Source organism: Quercus suber, unplaced genomic scaffold, assembly GCF_002906115.3.
Source record: "Quercus suber isolate HL8 unplaced genomic scaffold, Cork oak 2.0 scaffold_1507, whole genome shotgun sequence".
NCBI lineage: Eukaryota > Viridiplantae > Streptophyta > Magnoliopsida > Fagales > Fagaceae > Quercus > Quercus suber.
The window spans coordinates 1-10,129 of record NW_027070879.1 but is presented as its reverse complement, the minus strand read 5'-3'; the positions used below and the strand labels follow the sequence as shown (position 1 = coordinate 10,129).

The 10,129-nt window shown below is 32.7% G+C and overlaps 2 pseudogenes; both read right to left on the bottom strand.

Annotated features, from left to right (window-relative positions):
* Window positions 1-1,567: 1,567 nt before the first annotated feature.
* LOC111988898 (peroxidase 7-like) lies at window positions 1,568-3,313 on the bottom strand (annotated as a pseudogene).
* Window positions 3,314-5,419: 2,106 nt separating this feature from the next.
* LOC136061331 (peroxidase 7-like) lies at window positions 5,420-7,935 on the bottom strand (annotated as a pseudogene).
* Between the last annotated feature and the right edge of the window lie 2,194 nt (window positions 7,936-10,129).

Genomic DNA, 10,129 nt, shown 5'->3' with positions numbered 1-10,129 from the left:
ATAAAAAAGAGTAAATTTTTTAAGTATAATTAAATATATTAATTTATATAATATAAGTTTTTTTGAATAAAAAAAGAATATATATATATATATATAATATTGTGAAATTGTAATAACTCTGAAACGGTACACCGGTACTGGTCAGTAATGAAGTATTTCATTCCATTAAACAAACCGAAATAGCTTCCGATATAATATTAACTCTCTTGCTCAAAAGTGTTTGGAGTTTCTTTTAATAAGTCGTTTGGAAGAATTCATTACGGCGAGTTTGAGTTTTGTAAAGCTTCCTAAGGCAACTTGTATTTCTCCAAGTTTGATGTGTAACTTCAAATTGTGTGATAAAACTTAAGTAGAAAATCGTTGTAACTTGTTGCTTATAATGGAGTGTCAGATCTTGACATGGATAGGTTTTAAACCATATAAATTGTGTGCATTATGCATGTTTTTTTTTTCTTTTTTGCTGAATTTGATAATTGACAATTTTTTTCTTAGATTCCATATTACATATCTTGTTATTATTTTTATTTTTTTTGGCTAAGATATTACATATCTTGTTAGCTTAGCATCATTATTTATTCTCTCTACACACACACCAAAAAAAAAAAGCATCGTTATTTGTTATGGCTAACTTCCATTACTTTGATGTTTGTAAATCCACACTTGTTGACAATATTGCTTAAGACTATGCACTCACAAGTTGGTAGTTTTTCCCAACAAGCATTCCTCCCAAAATTTGGAGGAACAATCAATCATTTTATAAATAGAGGTGAAATATTGATGTTATTCAAGTACAAATATGAGCTTAAAGGTATTAATAATTGTGGGGGTCCACTCAAAAACACATACAATCGTATATTCTCTTGAGCACTTACCACCACACATCACTCTATAAAAAGGAGAAAGACCATTTGGTAAATGGGTTGGCTCTCTCGCTCCCTACCATTTCCCTCTCTTCGACTCTTCCAATGACTCTCTTTCTTTGTGCTCGTCTAACCCTCACTCTCTGAGCCTATCTTTGTTCATCATTAAAGCCTTCACAGCCAACCCCAAGGTTGGCTCTCTTGCTCTCTCTCATTTCACTCTCTCTGACTCTCCCAATGAATCTCTTTCTTTTTGCTTGTCTAACCCTCACCCTCTAAGCTTATCTATGTGCATCATCGAAGCCTTCACAGCCAACCCCAAGGTTGGTCGTAGGGCCAGCCCTTCCACTAGACCAATTAGGTCATTACCTAAGACCCTCATGGGGGAGAAGGCCCCAAAATTTGAAAAAGAAAGGGTAGTAGAAAAATAAAATTAGTTTGAGATGAAATTCCAAAAAACCTAATACATCTGTGACCAAAGAACAAAAAATTTGGAACATTCTTGTAAATATTGGTACCTCGTAAAATTCTTTGGTTTAAACAAAATCTATTATTCCAAAAATATCGTCCTTAACCTCTAAAGAAAGAAGAATTGAGAAGAAGATGAAGACAAAGTTGAGAGTCTGAAGAAATAAGAAGAAAGAAGCATTGTAAACTTACTAAACTGTAAAGAAGTAATAAATAAATAAATATATAGTAGAAACACATTAGTATTTGGAGTTGACAAAATTGCAGTTGGTTCGGATTTCACCCTCATGACCAAGGAGGCATTGCACATTCCCAAGCTTTGCCATGGACACCCCAAACTGGTAGAAAAAGAAAGATGGTTGGTCACCCAATGCATTAACAAGAGGTGCAGTCCTTGGATCAGTGTACAACTTTTCATCTGTGGATAAGAGTCTCATCTTCTTTGGAAGATTAGAATAATATTCAGAATCAAAAGTCCTTAGGGTTGTAGCATCAAGGTCCATATAGTCCAAGGACCATCTGCATTTTCTCTTCAAGTAGTTCAAATATTGTGCATTTAGGGATGGATCTGGTTTGCCAGTGCCACAGTAGTTAAATAGCCTGTCTTGTATGGAACCACATGAAGCCCTTCCAATGATGTGTGACCCTGAAGAACATTGCATAAGTGTTACAAATTAAAGGCCATCATAGACTTCACAGTGATATTTTAAGGTGTAGTACATTCCCTAATTAAATTCAATTATGTGGTTGCATTGATCAATAGAGAATAAATTGTGTTATTTTCTTAAAGATAATTAAATTCAACTATGTGGTTCATTTGTTGATGCCACTATGGACTAAATTTAATTGGGAAATCTAAGATATAATATTTAAAAAATTGAAAATTTTTGTATAAAAGAAAATGTGATTTTTCTTTGAATAAAAAGAAAAAAACAAAATAAAAGAGATGTGGGGCTGTTGGGAAGATAGCTTGACATATGCAATAAAATCAACTCCTAAAGGGCTTAGTTGGACCAAATCTAACAAGAAATGATAGATATGAGTCCAATCTACTTATGCACACAATCATTCTCACACTGAATTTCACAACTTATTGGCTTGTGTGATTGTTAGTGGTCAACGTAAAGTGACAGGTCACACGATACAAAAAATGTCTACCACTCAGAACTGCATGGGTCAACAAATTATAAAATTGGGTGTATGATTAGTTGTGTCTATAGAATAATTCTTTGGGCAAGTTGGTTCACCTGAAAGAATGGCCTAATCCAGCAAACTCAACTAGAGAAGTAATGTCTTCGTGACCCATTGGCACCAACTGGGCTTCTTTGGCAAGAGAAACTAGCCCATCTTTCCTTCCATATGGGACCATCCAATAGGGACCTCCAACTGAAACAGTGGCATCCCTCGCAGCTGCTGTTAGAATATCTACACAAGACACTGTTTTAGGGCATTTCTTCTCAATCTCTGCTTTGATATCATTAATCACTTTGAACCCTCTCAATGTCTTGCTGACATCAGCCTTCCTTTCACTTCCCTCATGGTTCAAAAGAATGGAACCATCATATCCTATATGTTACATAATAAGAAAATAAGTCACAAATATAAATGACTATCTTAATCATATTTCAACATGACCTTACTTATTAAGGTAGAAAAATGGATTAAAATTTTAAATGACGTAACACTCTATATATGATCTGATTTGAGTGAATTTAGTTTAGTTTTTGAAAAATATGTTTTTTGAAAAGTAACAAGCCAAAAGCATGAATTGGAATTGCTGCTCAGAGGATCCATTGCACAAATGCAAAAAAATCACTTTTATTGAACCAAAAGTCACAATTTGAAAATTTTACAAACACAAAAAATTATGTTTTGAAATTGCAATTGTGATTTTTGACCCAAGGGAAATTGAGATGATCTTGTTCTAAAAAATAACGTGTAAATGAAATAAAAGTGCACAATTGTATGTATAGTTGTATACTCATCCTATTTTGATGTTAGTAAATCCACACTTGGTTGACAATATTGATTGAGACTATGCTCTCACAAGAAGTTGGTAGGTTTTCCCAACAATCATTTCTCCCAAAATTTGGAGGAACAATCAATCATTATATAAATAGAAGTGAAATATTGATCTTATCCATATTATAAATAACAAATATGAGGTTAAAGGTATTAATAATTGTGGGGGTTCCACTAAAAAAACACCTATAAACACATTATTTTCTTGAACACTTACAACCACACATCACTCTATAAAAGGGAGAAAGACCATTTGGTAAATGAGTTGGCTCTCTCGCTCTCTCATTTCACTCTCTCTGACTCTCCCAATGACTCTCTTTCTTTTTGCTTGCCTAACCCTCACCCTCTAAGCTTATCTATGTGCATCATCAAAGCCTTCATAGCCAACCCCAAGGTTGGCTCTCTTGCTCTCTCTCATTTCACTCTCTTTGACTCTCCCGATGACTCTCTTTCTTTTTGCTCGTCTAACCCTCACCCTCTAAGCTTATCTATGTGCATCATCGAAGCCTTCACAGCCAACCCCAAGGTTGGTCGCAGGGCCAGCCCTTCCACTAGGCCAATTAGGTCATTGCCTAAGACCCCCATGTGGGAGAAGGCCCCAGAATTTGAAAAAGAAAGGGAGTAGAAAAATAAAATTAGTTTGAGATGAAACTCCAAAAAATCTAATACATTTGTGACCAAAGAACAGAAAATCTGGAACATTCTTGTAAATATTGGTACCCCGTAAAATTCTTTGGTCTAAACAAAATCTATTATTCCAAAAATATTGTCCTTAACCTCTAAAGAAAGAAGAATTGAGAAGAAGACGAAGACAAAGTTGAGAGTCTGAAGAAATAAGAAGAAAGAAGCATTGTAAACTTACTAAACTATAAAGAAGTAATAAATAAATAAATAAATATATGAGAGAATAAATGCAATGAGAAAGTTGAGGAGCAAATGTGGCCACGTGGGTGGGAGCTTGGGAATGGGAAAAATGATTTGAAAGGAAGGTTCTAGGAAGATAGTTTTATTTACCAAATTTGTTCTTTTTAAAAAAAGAAAAAAAATCTTACCACTTATTTTGAATATTTTAAAACGCTCTTTTTTTATATATAATTAAAACATTATATTCATTAATCTATATAATTTATGTATTATAGTAAAAAGTAATATTAATTACTCTAATATATATATAAATTGGCATTTTCACACGTACTTTGCACGTGCGATGAGACTTTTTCTTTTTTGGTAGTGTCATAATTTTCCTTTTAAGAAAAATTGAATAAATTTGTTTTGAAGACATTGATTAATAAGAGAGTGTCTTATTTTGTAGGTATTTTAAGTGAAGTTGGAGAAGTTCTCATTTTAATCCTCGCCTAAAGGCCCAAAACGTTAGGGCCAGCCTGATTGGTCATGGATGCTAATCTTTATTTTTTCTCAGGCCTGTCTTCGAACCTATCTCATCCAAACGAGGAGCTCAACACTGTCTAGCATGGAATGTCCCTTCAAGTGGGCCGAAACTCAGAATGCGCAGCTTTTCTTCATCAATAAAATCGTTGTAGAAGAGTCAAATGAACCAGAATCCTACCACCTACAATGATAAATTTATATATTTCTTTTATTTTTCATTCATTATTTCATAGACTTCCCAACATGATATAAAAAAAAAAAATTTTAAAAATTATCATATTACCTTTTGTTTTTTTTTTCTTTAATAATTTATTTCATTCCATTCAATTTATAAACTCTCAAATACATAGTGATGAACTTTAAACCCGCAAGGGATTAGTATCTAAGACAATTTTCAATTATCAGTTCTACTTGTCTTAAGCTAAGCTGCTTGTATGATGGACTATATATAATTACGATTAGCAGCAAAAACAAAGTGACCAAGAAATAATAACATTTCTCAACTTTTAAATTAAAATTGAAAGCTTGTTATTCAAATTTTAGATACTTAGGGCACATTTAGTACACTATAATAGACTCAAGAATATAATAACTATTATATAAGAATAACTGTTTAATTGTTTGGGTGTATTTCTATTACAATGAATAGTTATCCCTCCTGAATAGCTTGTTGCTCAAGCTTTAGATAGCAAAAACAAATAATCACATTTCTCAACTTTTAGATTACAACAAAAAGGATGGTATTTAGAACACAAACAAGCGTATACTTATTCTACTAATTGTAAATGATAACTTTGAAGTTGTATATCTTTAAATGACAATATCTCATATAGCATCAGCAGCAATACAATGTAAAAGGATTAAGTCATGAAACACAAGAAAATCATCATATATAGTAGAAACACATTAGTATTTGGAGTTGACAAAATTGCAATTGGTACGGATTTCGCCTTCATTCCCAAGGAGGCATTGCACATTCCCAAGCTTTGCCATGGACACCCCAAACTGGTAGAAAAAGAGAGATGGTTGGTAAGCCAATGCACTAACAAGAGGTGCAGTCCTTGGATCAGAGTACAACTTTTCATCTGTGGATAAGAGTCCCATCTTCTTTGGAAGATTAGAATAATATTCAGCATCAAAAGTCTTTGGGGTTGTAGCATCAAGGTCAACATAGTCCGAGGACCATCTGCATTTTCTCTTCAAGTAGTTCAAATATTGTGCATCGAGGGATGGATCTGGTTTGCCAGTGCCACTGTAGTTAAAGAGCCTGTCTTGTATGGAACCACATGAGGCCCTTCCAATAGTGTGTGCCCCTGAAGAACATTGCATAAGTGTTACAAATTAAAGGCCATCACAGTGATATTTTAAGTATTTACAATTGGCCAAAGAGAACACTTAACTTTTTTTTTTTTTTTTGGTATTGCAAATGAAAAAGTTTTAAAGAATATTACTTTACTAATAAATTAGTGAGTATAACAGTAAAGGGATATAGAGCCGCAATAAATTTGATGGGAGTGGATGATTGAAGGATAAACCTTTTTTTTTTTTTTTGGAGAGATCATTACAACATGCTGCTAATTTTACAGTTCAAACCCTTTTCCCCCTAAACTCCCAAGCACTTTTTGCATAAGAAGATGCCAATTCAACTAAAAGGCCTTTGGCATTGAAGGATAAACTTGATATAGTTGTTTAAGGTGTATGTTCTTTGATTAAATTCAATCATGTGGTTGCATTGATCAATAAAGAATAAATTGTGTTATTTTTCCTAAAGATAATTAAATTCAACTATGTGGTTCATTTGTTGATGCCACCATGTTGTTAAATTTAATTGGAAAATCTAAGATATAATATTTATAGAATTGAAAATTTTTGTATAAAAAAGATGATTTTTCTTTAAATAAAAATAATAAAACAAAATAAAAGAGATGTGGGGGTGTTGGGAAGATAGCTTGACATATGCAATAAAATTAACTCCTAGAAGGCTTAGTTGGACCAAATCTAATGTACTAGCAGGAAATGCTAAATGTGACCTCAATTTCACAATTTGTTGATTTGTACGATTGCAAGTGATCAACATAAAGTGGTAGGTCAAACTAAGCAAAAAATGTATACCACTCAGAGCCGCACAAGTCAACAAATTATAAAATTGGGTGTGTAATTGGCTGTGTCTTCTCTAGAATGATTCCATGGTCTAGTTGGTTCACCTGAAAGAATGGCCAAATCCAGCACACTCAAACCCTTGGATTGGTAAAACTCAACCAGAGAAGTAATGTCTTCGTGACCCATTGGCACTAATTGGGCTTCTTTGGCAAAAGAAACTAGCCCATCTTTCCTTCCATATGGGACCATCCAATAGGGACCTCCAACCGAAACAGTGGCATCCCTAGCAGCTGCTGTTAGAATATCTGTGCAAGAGACTATTTTAGGGCACTTCTTCTCAATCTCTGCTTTGATATCATCAATCACTTCGAACCCTCTCAATGTCTTGCTGACATCAGCCTTCCTTTCACTCCCCTCATGGTTCAAAAGAATGGAACCATCACATCCCTATATTTTACATAACAAGAAAATAAGTCACAAATATAAATGACAACTTAATCATAATTCAACGTAAACTTACTTATTAAGGTAGACAAATAGACTAAAATTTTAAATTACGTAACACTTTGTATATGATTTGATTATAGTGAATTTAGTTCAGTTTTTGAAAACTGTGCTTTTTTAGAAAAGAAATAGGCCAAAAGCGTGATTTGGAATTGCTATCCAAAGGATACATTGCACAAATCCAAAAAAAATTAACTTTTACTGAGCCAAAAGTAACTATTTGAAAATTTTACTATACACAAAAAACTTCGTTTTGAAACTGCAATTGTGATTNTACTTTCTGGTTAATAATGGCTTCAGCTTCTGGACATTTCTGATAATAATAAGCAAAGGAAAGGACATCTTCATAAGGCGAGGTTGCTGGCAACTTGTGAACCTTCAAGTAATCTTCACCTTCTCCAGGGTGGGCAAATGCTGATAACAGGTAAAGAACAAGGAAGACAAAGAGGAATGAAGTTGAGGACTGCATGATGATTTTGTTCAATTCACTAATTAAGGCTCCAAGGAAGAAGAAGAAGAAGAAGACTAGGCTAACCCTTTGTTTACAATGATGGGCTTATAGTCTTTGACAATGTATATATATTGTTTGCATAGTAATGTGTAATGCAAAGATTTTGGGAATATATATTGATCATTTTGTACAACTACGTGAGAAGCACCCCTCTCAAACAAAGATGACATGCCAGCATGTTGTGTTGACAATAATTTCAGTCATTGTTTGTGAATGTACGAATTCATTGGCATGAAATTAACTTTCATTATATTTTATTGTCTTTCATAATACCAAACAAGGGAGCAACGGACATCATACAATGAATATAGTATAATGAAAACACGTCTAATGTATCTTGTGCACCAAAATTGTTTAATGAGGATGCCAATAATAATTTTGGTCAAATTGCATACTATTTATAACTATTATCAAGTTCAATATAACTTAATGGATATCGATTGCTAATAAATATCTTTTTAATGCTTACAAAATCAGAGAATCTAAGGCTCTCCATATTCTTTGAGAAAAGAAAGTAATATAAAAAAAAAAAGTGTAACATATAAATATGACATGGTGCCAAGTTAACAACAGACATTGATGGAATTTGCTTTAACAGATGGATTGTTAGCAGCACCTTAGTTTGCAAGAAGAGCCCTTTTTTTAATGTGGACAAGAAACTTCTCCTTCACTTAAATAAATGTCATTGAAGAAGAGAGGAATGTGGAGAAAAAAAAAAAAAATTTGGGGGGGATTTTTATGATCATCAATTGGGAAATTAATCGTAAAAGACAGCGGATCGAGCAAGATAGACAATAAATCAATTTCTTTGTTATGATGTACTTGAAAAAATTGGGGTTATTTGGCATCAGTTTATTTTGTTTTAAAGTATATTAAAGTGTACTTATATTTGAAAAAAAAAATTAAATAATAAAAAAATGCACATAAACAAAATAAGCTAAAATCTGAACATATCATGGCGAATTGACAGTAAAAATGACTACCATTAAAATAAAAATGATAAGGTGTTTTTGCATCTGCAAACATGTGTCCAATTTTCTTTTCCTTAATATATCAGATCAGATATGAACATTGATCAGATTTATGGTTATGTAAGCACCGTGAAATTGTCCCAAAAGATTCAAGATGGGCCTGTTAATTTATGTCCATCATTGGTTGAAATTTAGGTAGGCCTTTAAACATGAATTAAGCCCAATGTAATTCCTTCATGTTTATAAGCTGGGCCAGCCTAATTTGAAGTGATCCAACCTCTGAGACGGAATTGCTAATAAATGGGCCATCCCATTACTTTCCTTATAAGAAAAGCCAGTGGGGTTACACAACCGGTCCTCTTATATTGAACCTTTCCAGGGCCCAAAAAGTCTTTGATATTTTGTTACCATAGCAATTTTGGGATAATCCATGTTTCTGTCACATGCTTATGATTTTTTTTAAATATTTTATAAAATTTTGCATAGTTATTTTTTGTGTAATTAGATGATTTTTTATTTTTTTATTTTTTATTTAATATAATTACACATAGACAGTATTTTAACCTAACAAAATATTGTCAAAACTTACACTGACACATGAATAGAAGCATTCTTTATGCATCTATTTAGTGATAACATATGAATATAAATATTAATATGTAATTCACAATTTGGTTTAGCTTGATTCATACAACCGAGTTATGTTCCAATCAAATTTTCTAGAATACCCGTAAATAATTATAATTATACTCATTGTAGTTTTCACTTATTATCTATAAATTAAATAATTTACAATTAATATGTATCGTTGTCCTTCGTTTAAAATTACTATTTCATAATTGTTTAAAACAAACAAACCTGACTAGATCCTCTGTAAATATTAAATTCTAATATATGATACATTTACTTTCTTGAAAAAAAAAAATGATATATATATATATATAAGTTTGATTAGGAATAGCTATTCTAAACGTGTTCTTAGGTTTAATTTATCAATCTACCTTAAGTAACCTATTCAAGTTACAACAACCCTACTGAATTGTCAAACCAGTCAGGATGCAACATTTGCAAACAAAAACGGTGGTTGGTGTGGCTATTCATCATCTAGCCTTGAATTAATTTGCACAAATACGTATACATCTACCAACTCTGGCCCCTATTACTGATCTTGGAAAAAAAATTTGTGTTTAATTTTCTACAAGAACAAAAGTGTAATTTGAACTAGTCCAATATCTGAACCCTCTCAAGTCATATGTGTGAATAACAGAAACTGGACTCGAGGCTGCTAGCCACATATTGCTTCT